The 14,678-nt window shown below is 39.1% G+C and overlaps 1 protein-coding gene across 2 annotated transcripts in view; it reads left to right on the top strand.

The window, feature by feature from the left end:
• Positions 1-11,099: 11,099 nt before the first annotated feature.
• The window catches only part of TRIQK (triple QxxK/R motif containing), a 61,133-nt gene continuing 57,554 nt past the window's right edge, over positions 11,100-14,678 (top strand). Inside the window, exon 1 of one of the 2 annotated variants that reach the window (XM_038128321.1) lies at positions 11,100-11,520. The gene's annotated coding sequence lies outside the window, so the exon portion shown is untranslated. Of the gene's footprint in view, positions 11,521-12,947; positions 13,548-14,678 lie in introns of those variants that run through there. The other variant, XM_038128322.1, reaches the window with a different exon arrangement.

The raw sequence follows: 14,678 nt of genomic DNA, 5'->3' as shown, positions 1-14,678 counted from the left end.
GTTAGAAATCTTAGTAAAAAAAACAGAAGTTATCTATGGTAAATTTTACCACTGTATTATTCTTTCATAAAAGTATTACCATACTCCTTTTGCTATTTGACTACCTTTATTATCTGGCTTAAATGTTTTCCTACCAGCCATTCCCATTCCCTGGGCATATATCCTACCAAACTTCAAGTCTTCTATTCCACTGCCATACAAAATATATCTTGTTTACATCAGTATCCAAAGCTTTTCCTTGTCTGTTCCACATTTACCTAATTCTTCTGGAACACAGCTGATGAATCTCGCAGAAGTGTCTTCAGAAGAGAACCCAGTATTGGTGTGCAGAGGGCTGTGACAAACACATAATGGTGGATTTGTAATCAGAATAGAAAAGAGGGCTCTGATTAAAGACTGAGAGCTGCTGTTCTGAATAAGCCAGACAAACATAGGTGTGGCTATAGAAAAAATGTATGAGAACAACAATTAGAGAAAGTAAATTCATGAGGTAAGCTTTGTATGACAAGTTGTCAAAATTTTCTAGTTCTGTATTAATTTTTTTACTGATTGGGGAAAAATCCTATTAAAAAAACCTCATATAATTTATAAGGGACAATGTATGAAAGCCAGGATTAGTGAGGGCAGAAATAATGCTGTAACAGCCAGCATCAGAAGTTTGAAAATTTCTTTAAGACAGCACCTTTCTATAATATGCAAGTACATGGAGGGGAGAATTTCAGGGAGGTGACTGGGGAGAGGAAAAAAAACTAGCAGAGAACATAGCACAGTGATGAAACAGATCAGAATGAAGATACAAGAAAATGAATGGCCCGACAAGATTTGGAGAGATTACATAATTTCAATTTTGACTGAAATCCTTTAAAAAATTTCAAACCATAATCTATTAGTAATTATATATGTGGCCTTGGCTGATGGTCCAGAGCAGGAGTTACCTGATATACGGCACTAGCATGAAATGTGACATTTTTAGTACATGTTATCAGCAGTGATCCATCAAAGCATAATATGTAAGATTACCCACTGGAACCCAGTCATTTGGCTTCACGTGTTTTTATTTATAGTTTGTGCAGATGCAGATGAAGCAGTGAGTCTAGGCTGGCATTGGAAGGCTTCAAAAAAAGAAGCACCTTCCTTCTGGATTGTGCTTTGAGATAGGGAGGGTACTGTCAGTTGAATATCTCATGCTGAACAGTCATTGTAAATTTTAAAGGGACACTTAACTCCAGCACACAGATCTGGCTGTTTGCTCTGTGTTTTGAGAGGGAGGGAGTATAGTAAGTGTTGGTGTTTCAAGGGAGGATGGTATTGCTTGTATTTAATTTATTTTGCTCTTTCTCACTGCTGTTTGGGAAGGAACGGCTTTGAACTCTTAATTGTATATTTTGTTTTTATCAGAGCACAGACCCATCCTGTCCTTTCTCACTCCCCCTCCTTTTCTCCTGCAGTCCTCACTTTACTGCTTTCTTCCTTCTCTTTTGCCTTTCATCTCCCACCCTGACAATAAACAGTCTGGAGCTGAATCCAGAGAGCAGAAACAGCTCTGATTCCCTCCCCATCCAATACAGATCCAAATAAAACTTTAAAATGGCATCCAGATCTTTGCTGTGTGGAAAAGGGTCTGTCTCTAGCACAAAAGAAAGCACACACCACAATTAGTCGAGGAGGAGGGTGATTTTCCTCAAGCAATCTTCCTCACTAAAGAAAGTGCTGGAGCCCACATTAGCAGGGATGTTTTTGTTTGGGCAAATGAGCACTAGGAATGGAAGCAGTAGCAGCTTGGGAAGAAGTGGAGTTTATGCAGAAAGGATGATGAAGATGCTAAGGATTAAGAGCCTGGATACTTCTTGATGCACCAGGTATTTATGTCAGTAATTCTCGTTAGATTTAATGTGAATAACAGTCACAAATCCCTTGAGGACTGAGAGAAGAACAGATTCCTTAATGTTTCCATGAGGAATACTTTGAAACCTTCATAAAACATTCATATTTGATGGAAAGGAAAACCTACTTTAATAAAACATGTTTACCACTATCATACAATCAGCAGTTGGTATTTTATTTACTTGAGATAATGTATAACATACTTGCATGGTTCTTATATATTATTAGGCTAAGATTGATTTACTTCATATTTGGTTTGTTTATCTAACATTAACAGTTCATTTTACTGTAATCTCAAAAGAGCATAAAGCCAGAACAAACCCAAGTTTACAGAACAGTTTCTTCTTCTTTCTCTACTAAGACCCTATTTCTGATGTGGTTCAAAGGAAGACAGAACAGATGAGTTTGAAGCAATTGCTGTTTAAAGTTTATTTACTACCTTAAAGAAAGTCTGAGTTAGTTTGGGGTCCTTAAATGAATAAATTTAAGGACCTGAATAAATGCAGCTGAATAAATGCAGCAGATTTTCAGAGGGCTAGTTTGTTGACTACAAAGGTGTGTCACAAGACAACTGATATGCCCTGAGGTACTTCACTTGTCTGCTTCCAAAGGCCAAAAATCCTGCAAGCTCTGTGCCTTATATGACGGTCCTGGGGGCCAGGCTCTTAATACACCACAGCGAGCAAAATAGCAATAGATGCCTACGTTCAGGCATCTTAATCCCATCTTTAAAACATTTGATGCTTCCAGAATACATGCAGGGACATTTTGCTTGTGACTGCACACCCTCAATGTCCTTTGGCTACAGAGCAGCACAAGGCATTCATAAAACAATGCACACAGCTACTTAAAATACTCCAGGTTGCACATACACTGGCACTGAAATTAATAAAAATAATTCTGAGGAGAGCAAGAAAAGCAAGCTGAGCTCCATAAAAACCCTTCTCTGTCCCAATGTAATCACCTTTCCACAGTATTCCAACTCAAACTCATGGGTACCTTTTGTTGAAGAAATTTACTCATCATAGTCTATTTTTAACTCGTGTATGTACATTTCAGAAACTGAGGATAAAATGTGTTCAAGTTCCTGTGCAGCTGGGTAAGTACAGGTGTGTGATCCCAGTGTCTTCTGTGCCTTCTAATGGTTGCTAGAATTGCAACCATTCTGAAAATAAGAGTAGCACACATTTAAAGCTCACATATCATGAGTAAAATCTGCAACACTTCTTGAAGAAATGTTAAATGTTCAACATCCATGTTCTCAACAAGTAAATAACACATTATAGGGCTACATTATGACCAGATTATATCTATTAGTTACTGCTGTGCACCATGTAAATCTCCAGATTCCCCTGGGAAATGAGAAAAATAATTTCAGACTTCAATAACTAACAATCAGTTATTGCTCTGGGCAATAATAAAGCTGAATGCAATTACCTAAAGTGAAGTTAGCAGTGTAACAAATGAAATACAGATTTCTTTCTCTCCTAAAATAAATGTAGCATCTCCTCATCACACACTACTGCATGGTATAATAGGGTCTTCTAAACATTGTTTTGTCTGAACAGCCTATTTGAGATTTGAAATATATGGGATTAAAACTTATATAAAAAGTTACTTTTAATGACATCACTTGCATGATTAGGGTTAGAAAAAGACTTTTCAGATTCAGGCTATGAATATGAAAAAGTAAAGCACTCATTCTAGAAAAACAGATTTTTTAAAAAAAATATTATCTGCTCCCAGTAGTACTCCTTTTTCCACAGTAAAGACAATTTACCTGAAAAGGGAAATGGAAAATTTCTGTTCATAAAATGGCTTTCATCAGATTTTTCTCAAAACATGTTAAAGCCGTAAATGCAGCATTTCAGTCTTCATACTTATCCTACCTCCTGTCACATTAATTTATTATTTATTCTGTTAGGATGAAAATGTTCAGTCTGTTAAGAAGGAAAAACTGTTTTTATTTTAAGCTGATTTTTAAAAGAAGTGCTTGAAAACTGAAGGCCCTAGAAGCTAGAACTTTTCTTAACTTAGCACTTGTAAAATATAAAACATATACACAAATATTTGCAGGACTAGAATTTTTGCATAAAACTCAGGAATTAATATTTCAATAAGAATGAAAATATTAGATACTGGATGAAAGAATAATATGCACAAAAATATTCATAATTAAGAATAATAGTGTTTTCAGCTATACTACCTTTCACCTTATTATGTAGAGTAAGTATTAATTCTCCATGCTGAATTATTGCTAATTAATTATGTGCATGTACTTTCTCTTTGTCACTACAGAATTCAATTATCCTGGAAAAGATTTCGCAGTAGAAAGTTAATCCTAATTCCCGATCTTTTGAGAAATGGTTTTTTAAATTTATAAATACAGATTTGGCTTGAACCATGAATTTTCCAGTTATTTTGAGCTACTCAAGACTTTTTTTACACCTGATGTTTAAAAAATAGCTTCTTATTATGCAATGGGGCATTTTTTCATATTTTATCCTACACTGTGTGTTGACATCTTTTTACAGCTCCTTGGAAGCTAATGACCCCCTTTGAAACTGACCCACTTTTCAGTTGTTGGACACTAGTTTATAGTGTTATACAAAGCTCATTTTTAGATGCTTCCAAGCAAAAAAATATCTTTCTTGTTGTATATTTATATAATGCATAATTCAACATATCATTGGTACTATCAGTGTTAGTGATATATTTACAAAATGTGTTGAAATAATTTCAGTCAGATCTGGCTGCCCTTCATTTTGGTACATGTTTTATTTGAATTAAGATATTGAAAAGATGGCTCACTTCAGCTGTACTAATCTTGGATATCCTTTTGAGGTAATTTTAGCTTATATTTAGATCATTCTGATATAAATGTCATTTTAAAAAAATAAAATCCATGCAGCCATTAAAGCAAGGCAGCATCAAGAAGAGCCTCAATATATAGCGGATAGGATAAAACATTACAGTGCAAAGCCGCATCACTTTGGTTCAGTATTGTCTCAGTTAACTGGAACTGTGCTTGGCCTTTATTTGTAAGGTTTGAGGAGTTCCAGCTTCTTATTGCTCTAATCTTGTTCTACCACTGCAAAGCAAGGAGGAGAGCAGGGATGCTCGCCATGAATGCTGTCTACCACTCTGCTGTTAAGATTCAGTGTCCAAACTCTGGGTTTGATAACATTTAGACACAGGGGAGAATGACACCCACAAAGCCATATCTCAGTAAAGGGGAATTCAGGACCTCATCACCTTACGTCTTTGGACTCGTGGCCAGCCAGGAAACATGAGTTGTCTCTGTACTTATTTTAGTGGTTTGAAGTGCTGACAGAAAAAGCATCCACATTATTCTTGAATTCAGGCTGTGTAAAAATCCCATCTGTTTTCCCTCACAGGTGATGCCAGGATCTTTCTAGGAAGGATCCTTCTGTCTTGTGTCAATCATTACCAAAGGGAAAAGGTGTTGGGATGGGCAGCCTTGCCAGGAACAGCATGCCAGACACACAGCGAGTGAGCTGGTGCCTGTGTGGCTGCAGAGCACTTGCCACCACTTCTACTGTCATCCCTCCCAAGCACGGAAAAGGACCAGCAGCAAAAATGGCAAAGAGGACACTCCTGAAGTTGCTCTCACACTTCAGTGGCCTGTAGTCACAGCACATGCTGTAAGTAGGCAGAGGCTGTCAAGCTAAAAGACCTGATTTCTAATTGTGAATTTTGTTATTAGACTTTTTACAGAATTTTGTCAGTCCACTTGTGTTTGTGGGAAAAAATGGTGAAGGGTGACTTTTCTAGAAACAAATTAATAGAACACACATTAAAGATATTAAGAAACAGACAGCGAACCCAAAAAAGAGCTATCACTGAAGACACACTTTAATAAGGTTTTTCTGGGAATGAGAGTGAGCCACAGAGGCTTTAAGGTTCTTGCCAAAGCTCCAGTTAGGAACAAAAACTCATTTTTATAAAAAACTGAGAACAAAAATGTTGGTCAAGAGCAAATAACATTGAGGATGGAATTAAAAGAGTGGTAAGAATCCATTGCTGGTCTGGAATTATTAAACCATTTTTAAATGAAGCCAAACAAAAAATTACAAGTGATACTTAGAAAGGTGGAAAGCTTTATTCCAAAAACTAATGTTTTGAAACCATTATGGTCACTGCTTCCAAATGATTCAATGCTGTTTACTAAAGCAAAGCTTTAACAAAGCACATGCTTACTTGTTGGATAAGAAAGCAACTTCCAGGTTTAATGACATGCTTTAATTCTGAATTTGTCACTGATGGGATCATTTTTTTGAATAAATCATGCACTCCTATCATCTGTATTTTGGAAAGCATTTTGATAAATTAGGCAGACTGCAGCAGACACCTGTAAAAATTATGTGAGAGCTGATGGAAATGCCTAATGGTAAGAAATCTTAGCGAAACTTCCCAAATCGCAGTTATTAAACGTAGGGTTAGTCTGTGGTCTGATTACAGTATATAAGCACCTTCCCAGTGAAAAGATGCTGAAAATTTCTCTGGCAGATAAAGACAGAAGAACATTCACTTCTAAGGTCAATTATGAATCTGGAGAATGCAGACACCATTGAACTGCTGTCTGTGACAAACTAAACTTTCTCTGGAATACCTGCCAGGAGGAATGAGACAAAACTCTGTAGGAACCATACTTACTTTGGTCTGTATCATGTAATCATTTCATTGAATCATTTTGTCAACTATCCATAAAATTTATTGATTATATAAAAGTTTAACATTGTCCACATTAAACAAACATTAAGTGAGAAGAAATATTTCCAAGTAGCCTTAACTGTATCAGCCTAATAATTTGGAACTATCATGCAATTTGGAGAGTATGGATCTCAAAATATACTACAAATAATTTATAAAATTGTATATAGGTTTTTGTTTTCTAGATGACAACACTAATATTTGGAGACAGTTCATTTCTTAGGTTAATTCTGGCATTGCAAAAATCCACATTCAATCTTGGAAGCTGAGCTTTTTATTTGATCCTGTAATAGATAGCTATTAGTCTGATATTTAGCAGGTTCGCTTTTTAAAATAACATGAACCAAACCAGTGTCACAGTAACTTTCAAAACATGCTATTTCCCCCAATATGAAATACATAATTGTAATTATCTAATTAAATCAGCAAATAAGAAAATCTTCCACAACAGAGATGACAGTGGTTCAGGTATAACAACTGTGTGTTACGTAGGTAATTCTATGTGTTACATAGAATAATATTTGTAAGCAGAAATTGTAGCAGGAAAAGATTTTATTATAATGCTATCAATCTTCAGTTGGAATCAGGACATACATATATAGATATGTGGGGATGTATAGATATATATACACATATATATAGTATACATATATCATATATATAGTATACATATATATACACATATATGATTTTTTTAGGTAAGTGGGGATGTCTAAGTATCCAAATTTGCTTCATAAGAATGGAAAATCTCTACCATATAGAGAGATCTGTTAATATTGTAGAATACAAATAAGGAGTGTTTCCTTTTTTATTCTTCAAGGTTCTCAAACAAGTCACAGCTTACTTCTGTCTTGTAATAGGGCCTGTTCCAAAGACCTTTGATGCTTCCTATTGACTCAACAGGCTTTGGATTTGGCCCTAAAGTAGTAAAACCTTTGTGGAATGTTCATAGATAACCACTTAGTCCGTGCCAGCTTAAGGAAAGCAAAAGGAAATAAATTAAATGCATCTTCCAGTGACATAAGTCTCATGAAGAATTAACTAGGATAAGCACTTACTCTAGCTGGTGCACTATCTATCTGAACAATGCAGACAAAAATAATAATTAAAACATAGCTTCATGCTGAGATGAAACTTTCAAGAGTGTCTACTGTGTTAAGCTTATGATTTTTTCTGGTTTTGTATTTGCAAGCATAATTACGTCCCAGAGGCAACAGGAGCTAGAGCTTGTCAGTCCCCATTTCCCCCTCCGATAGGAGATTTATTTCTTTACACAGAAATCCAAAAGTTGATGCCAGAGCAATAATAATAATGTAAACAAGTCTTTTATTCTTTTAATCTGGAATGCATAATTTAATGGCATAGTTGTATAAATAATGAAAACATCACATCTACTTTAGACAACTAAGGGTAAACTGAAGGTAACATTTAATGTAGTATTGATTGACCGCATCAACAAAACAACGGCAGACATCTGTATGGATGACAGCATTTAGGAAAATGCTACCAAGTCTATCAATACAGATTAAGTAGGGGTGGGATGGAGCAGACTTGATGGCTCAGAGTCCTGGTAATGGAATACGAAGCCTTTCACCTCCAGCACGCTGACTAGAGCCAGCCTAGGTCAGTCTGTCACTGAAAGTCATTACCATCAGCCGGTTCAGTGAAATGGGTTTGTCCTAATGGCAGGCTGTCTGTGTCACAAAATGCACCATCTATCATGACTGACATCATTTTGAGATTTTCAGCTGGAAGGCTGGAAGGAGAGAGGATGGGCTCCACAACCCTCCTATCCCTGCAGGAAGCATGGGTAAGGACAGTTCTCTGGGGCTATGCTGCAGGGATTTCAGGAATGCCTGATTTTAGGGATAGTGGTGTCAAGCATGATAGGAGTAGGCACAGCACACCAGCAGCATGAAGTTACAGTAGCTCTCTTTTGGATGGATTTGAGAGAAACAGTGACATGTGAGGAAAGCAAAACAGGGCTAGAAGAGAAAAAAAAAGTAGCAGAATCAGAATTCTTTATTAGGTAGAGGTGAGAAATGGCATATAAAAGCTAAGTGAAAACAAGACAAGATAGGAAGAAAAGATTAGAAAATGAAGGCATAGTGTGTACCGAGTCAGCATAGGGAGACATTGGAGAGACGCAAAGTGAGGAATAACATGGATAATGGGATGAGCTAAGGTGATTATTTCTTTCAGTAGCAGCTCTGGTTGGGTATGAGAAGAGCAAGACTGTATCTGTCAAAGCCACCAGAAATTACATTGTTAGGAAGTGACAGGAGCATGAAGAGAGTTTTAGCTTTGTGCTTAGATGGGGAATACTGTACCTCATAGAAGTTCTGAAGTAAAGTATTACCTGAAAGTTTCAACGTTAGTCTGAATAGTAGCCCAAACCAAATAGCTGTTGTATTGGCAATACTGGCTACAGTTCAGTTTAAGTGATGGGAAAAAACTCTTACTTTGTGATAGCAAAATTAACAGAACAAAAATAATTAAGAACATTGTTTCACATCTTTGAACTTAACTTGGTGTTTAGACATACATTAGGAGACATCAGGTTAGACAGTAGACAAGTTGTTGCACTTCAGGGAGATAGTTTTCGGTATGTTAATTTAATCTGTGTTGTCAACTTGGAACAAAGATGTTGAGCATCATTTCCCAACCTTTTACCTAAACTAACTAAACTCTAAAAGCTCAGGAATGGCTTCTTGGAGCTTTGCAAAAGATAAATAAAAAAGGAAACCTATTTTCAATGGGCTCAACTACACTTCTGTTAAGAAAAGTTTCACAAATTAGAAACTTAAAAATCATTGCATATGATGAGGACAAAAAGGGACAGATTCTCGTCAAATTGTTAGAAGAAGCTGAAGATTTTATGAAAGAATGAAAACAGGAGGAAAACCAGGAGAAGACAGTAACTGAAAACAATGGTTGATATATTTCCTTTAAAAAATTGTGAGCTAAAACTTTGTAATTTAAAAATACATTTGGAGTTTTACACTAATCCGATCCAGGGATATGACAGCAAACTGATGGGTGTGGCAAGATCACCAAAGATCCTTCTCTGATTGACATACATTGCAGTTACAGTCACATAATAATAATGGTACTTCTATTTCTACCCGTAATAAACAGATTAAAAATATACTGGGACACATATACTTTACCCAGGCTGCTTCTAATCCCACAAAACACAGCAAGCTTGTCAGTAGCACTTCATTGTCCAAAAGTCAACTGCCCTTCTGACCATTCCATTCTGACCAGTGTGAATCCCTTCTTGCAGAAAAAAATCACAGTGGGAAACAAACAATTTTCCCACAAAATGAGGATTAAGAATGAAGACATGAAAAAGTGAAACTAAAATGATGAAAACACCTCAGTGCTTATAGAGCTCTTTTTCATGAAGTCATAATTCCTTATGGCTTTTTTACAGATTAAGTATTGAGGCTGCTGGGCATACACTGGTTTATTACTTAGAAGAACAACTGAGTAGTGAAATGAATATTGTGATTAGGTCAAATTAGGTGAAACTGAACTAGAACCAGGTGTATTTTGCTACTAAGACTCACATCGACAAAGTCCTCAGCAGTGGTTCAGATAATACAAAATAATCCAGCCAAGAACACTGACCCTGATATTTCTTCATGGAATTTTTGGTTGTGATTCTACAGTCAAAAATCACATGTAATGCCTGTTTGAATGTGATTGCTGCTTTTTTCACTATACCATATTCAAAAATCCATGAGCATAATTGTGACCTGGGTTTAAGTGAATCATATTAAAGCAATCAAAATGAAATATTAAAATATTTTACACATATATGGTTTCTGCCATACCATTAGGAGTATGGATGAAATAAAATTATTGTTGAAAATTCTGAACACGGAAAAATCAGAAGGTGCCCACGGTGGTTGTAGCAACTCCAGTCCCAGAGAGGCACAAGATTTCTTGGGAAGAAGAAGTAATGTTGTGTCCAGTGAACTGCCACATTCAAAGCAGCTAAATATCCTTAGTGTGAGATTTCTTGACAAAAGAAAAGTGAACAAGAAAGGTTTTTTCTCATGACTCAAAATCAGGACAGGCTATTCTTCTATGAAAGCCGTATCATTTAAAGCATCTACTAATCTTGCTATAGAAATGACTGGAGAAAACTGTGGTTTGATATGCATGCCAGACACAAGCTCCGGGTAATCACCTTTTCTGCAGGCTCATTCTCCGCTCTGCATGCATGTCATCTAGAAAGATGGGAAAGTTCACCTGGGTACAGCTTTCACTTCCAAAAGCTGCAGAGGTAAACAAATGCAACTATTTCTTTTTCTATGTATCTTTCCTTACAACGGAGCGCTACACTTGGTCAACAAGCGTCATTTCGCAAGAACCAAGGCATGCACTTTCAATATTAATGAACAGACTGTTCTGAGAGTCAGCGGCTTGCTTCTTGCGCAGAAGTAAAAGAATTACCTGTTGTAGAAGACCCAGCACCATCTCAAGGTAGCGGGAGAATTACCTGTTGGAGTTCATAATTTCCCATGTGTTTTGTTTTTAGGACTTTGAACGTAAGTTCCCACTTGGCTTGTGATGATGGGGTGCTGGAACTAGATGACTTTTTATGGTCCCTTCCAAGCCAAACCATCCTGTGACTACAACGTGAAAGTGGCTAATTTCGCTCTACAAGTCTGGAGCAACATAGCACCGTCCCTGGAAAACCCTGCAACACATCCCAGCACCGCAGGCGACCTGGAGCCACCCGGCCACCGCAAGCGCCGCGGGACCGGGGCTCAGCGGGCGGGACTGGGAGGCGGGGACGCTCGGGCGGGAGGTGGCGGGAGCCCCGCTAGCACAGGAAGTCGCCCCGGCGAGGGAGGAGGGAGGAGGCGGAGCTCTGCCGCTCGGCCCGAGGTACCGCGCCGCGTCCCGGGGTGGGCGAGCGGCTGCGGCCGCCGGGCCCGAGCGGGCGCTGCCCCGGCCCGGCCCGGCCCCTCCCGCGCCGCGGGGGCGCCGCCATTGGCCCGCGCGCAGGCAGGACTCGCGCTGGCGGCGCGCGCGGCCGGCCACAGCCGCGGGCCCGCCCTGCCATTGGCCGGCGGGAAGCGCGCGGCCCCGCGATTGGCCCGAGCGCGCTGTCAATCCGGGCGGCCCCGCCCCCAGAGCGCGGGCTGGAGGGGCCGGGGTGGGAGAGGGTCGGCGATGCGGCCGCCATCATGGGCGTGGGCGGGAATGGCTGCCGTGCTGCGCTGTCCTGGGGTCCCGCTTGGTGTTCCGTTTCACCGTGGCGGGACCCCTCTACTGCCAGGGCTGCTTTTCCGTGCTCGAAGAAGTACGACCCTGACCAGGCAGCCGAACTGGAGGGGAACAAGCCCCTCACCGAGGTGTCCTCGGCGGGGCCGTGTTCGAGACCTGGCCCGGGCACGGCAGCGGGGCCGAACTGGCCGAAGCCTGCAGTGCCTCCGTGGGAGAAAAGCCCACGGTTTTCCTTCGTGAGCATGACTGCTCGCATGCCGCTGGCCCGTGGTTGGGTGTGTGTGTGAAACTCCGTCTTGTGTGAGGTTTTAGGGTGTCTGGAGCTGGACAATCCGCTGCTCTGTGTGTGCTGACCCCCCACGTGCAGTCAGAGCGGGCCTTGTAGTGCTGCTGGATGTGTTCGGCCGGCTGTAGGTGTGCAGTAAATCTGATCCAACCCGGAGTGTTGAGTTGGCTATGTTTGCCTTACAGGCGTGATGTGTTCCGGGTACATTGGACTCCTTTGTGTTCTCTGCAGAGTGCTCTGGTCATGCCTGTGCTCAGAAAATCCTGGACAGAAACATGTGAGAATATGTGAGCTGCAAAAACTTCTAAATGTGAAGTGTTGGCAGGGGATTCTCTGCCACACTGTTCATGTGGCTCTCAAGCTGCACCACCTTCCATCAGCCCACACAGTTTAAAGGACAGATCATAGTAGTATCAGAAACCCCCTCTGAACGAACTTATGGTGTAATTGGGCGGTATATGCAGCACACACCTTCACACTCAGTAATTCAATTGCTTGTCATAGGTTTTGAATTCCTTCCTGTTGGGGCCAGGGGGCTCCTAAAGAGCAAATCAGAATGGAAGGGTACCTGCTATTAAAGATGTATTTTTATAGTGGAAAACTGTATAAAGTGATGTTTAAGATACACTAAATTCCATAAGTGCTGGGAAAATTGAACCATTTCTTAACTATTGTGTTTTGGCACATCATCCTTGGCTGAATCACTTCCCTCTTTGGTACAAAATGCACTGGAGACAAACCATTGTTCAGAAAATAGCTTGTCTGCTTGTCTAAAGAAAAATTTGGCCAGTTTTTTTTTTTTTGCATGATTGTCTTTCATCATGCATTAATACAGTTTATCCTCTAGGACTTATATGTCACTGTGAAAGTTGGAAAGATGTAAGTCTACTTCAGATATAATTTATGTATAAGTCTTCTAGCTAAACCTGGTTGAGCAAGAATAGAGGAGTACGAGTAGATGACCCTAAAGGATCCATCAACAATCTCGGGAATTCTGTGAATATGATTTATGTAGCCAGGAAGAGATTACAACAATGTTCTACAACTAACTTACTGTGCTTAAAGTAGTATTTTGTATTTGCAAAAACAATACAGAAAATACTTTTTCATTGCAAATGTGGGAGCTCTTCAGACATCTGGGTTTTGAGGGATTACTTCAAGTCAGATTACTAAAGCAGAGATGCCTTTCAACAGTGGTAAAGTTCCTTATGTATTTAGCTTTAAGTCTTACACTGAATTTTGTACAAAAACATATATGTGGCTTTTATAAAGTCATATAAACAGGACTATGCCTTCCATTTCAGGTACAAGCAACTGAGTTCCAGAGTTTATTACTGCATCACGTTGAATGACCAGGATTTTTCCATAGTTGTTCCTTAAGAACATACTTTAGTGAAAGGTAATACGCAAGGAGATCCATACTTTCTTCATAAAATTGGGAGTAAAGGCAGTACCTTTATTACTGGTTTTTGCTTGGTTGGTTGTGGTTTTTTCCCATGAATTTGAGCTATGCAGATTAAGTTTATATGCATTGAAAGATGCTACACTCACTTCCACCTGTTCTGGATTTCGTAGTTCTCGCTGTTAGACTTTGCAGCCTCTTCAGTTTAGGAAGCCGGTTTGTGTTCCAGTTTGAAAATCTTCTACCTCACTATTGGTCAAAAATACAGAATGAAGTCTAGTCATGTGATATATTAACCTTTGGTACCGCTCAGGGTATCTTTAGGATTTACTTAATTCAATTATTTCAGCCTAATTCCCACAGCCCAGTCTAAAGGGCATCTGAAGCTCAGTGTACTTCATGGCAGTAGCTCCAGAGAACATCTAGTTTTAGTAGACCCTACACAGAAAACAAGACAAGAGTTGTTTTCCTTGGATTATATTTTTGCAGTGCAGTGAAGATACTGTTCTTGCATTTTTCTGTGACATTTGTTTCTCGAGACCATGAATTAGTTTTGTTTTGATAATTTCAAATACTTCTCAAAATTAATTGATACGATGAAGACTAGTTACTGTTAATCACAGTTGGAATTTTAGAGTTGCTGTGAGATTTTTATCATGACTAGGAAGTTGTTGGGTTTTTTCTTTGGGATATTTCCATATTAATATAAATTTTGCATTAAGCAAGGCAAGCTGTGAATTATAGGAGAGAATAGGAGTTGGGCTAATGTTACAAAATTGGGTTGCCTGTTAAAAAAGACTCTGTTAAGTACTTGTGAAGAAAAAGTGAATTATTATGTTTACATGTTAGGAGATATGTGAAGAGATGCAAGATAGGTGATTGTAAGATGTAGACAAAGAAGGCAGTCATTTCCATTTGCAGTAGAAATATCCCCCAGTCCTCTGACTCTCATACAGTACTACTCTTGTAATGCAGTTCCTCCTGGGAAACAGAAGTGTGAAAGTCAATGTTTTCTGACCCAAACTCTGCCTTAAATTTTTCTGCTCTTGTGGATTTTTTCATTTGCTTGCAGGTTTACTTTGCTTGAGGAAAATATGTGAAAAGATTTACAGAATAAATACTAGCTGA

This window comes from Motacilla alba, chromosome 2 (genome assembly GCF_015832195.1).
Source record: "Motacilla alba alba isolate MOTALB_02 chromosome 2, Motacilla_alba_V1.0_pri, whole genome shotgun sequence".
Classification (NCBI taxonomy): Eukaryota; Metazoa; Chordata; class Aves; order Passeriformes; family Motacillidae; genus Motacilla; species Motacilla alba.
This window is presented reverse-complemented; position numbering and strand designations above follow the sequence as displayed.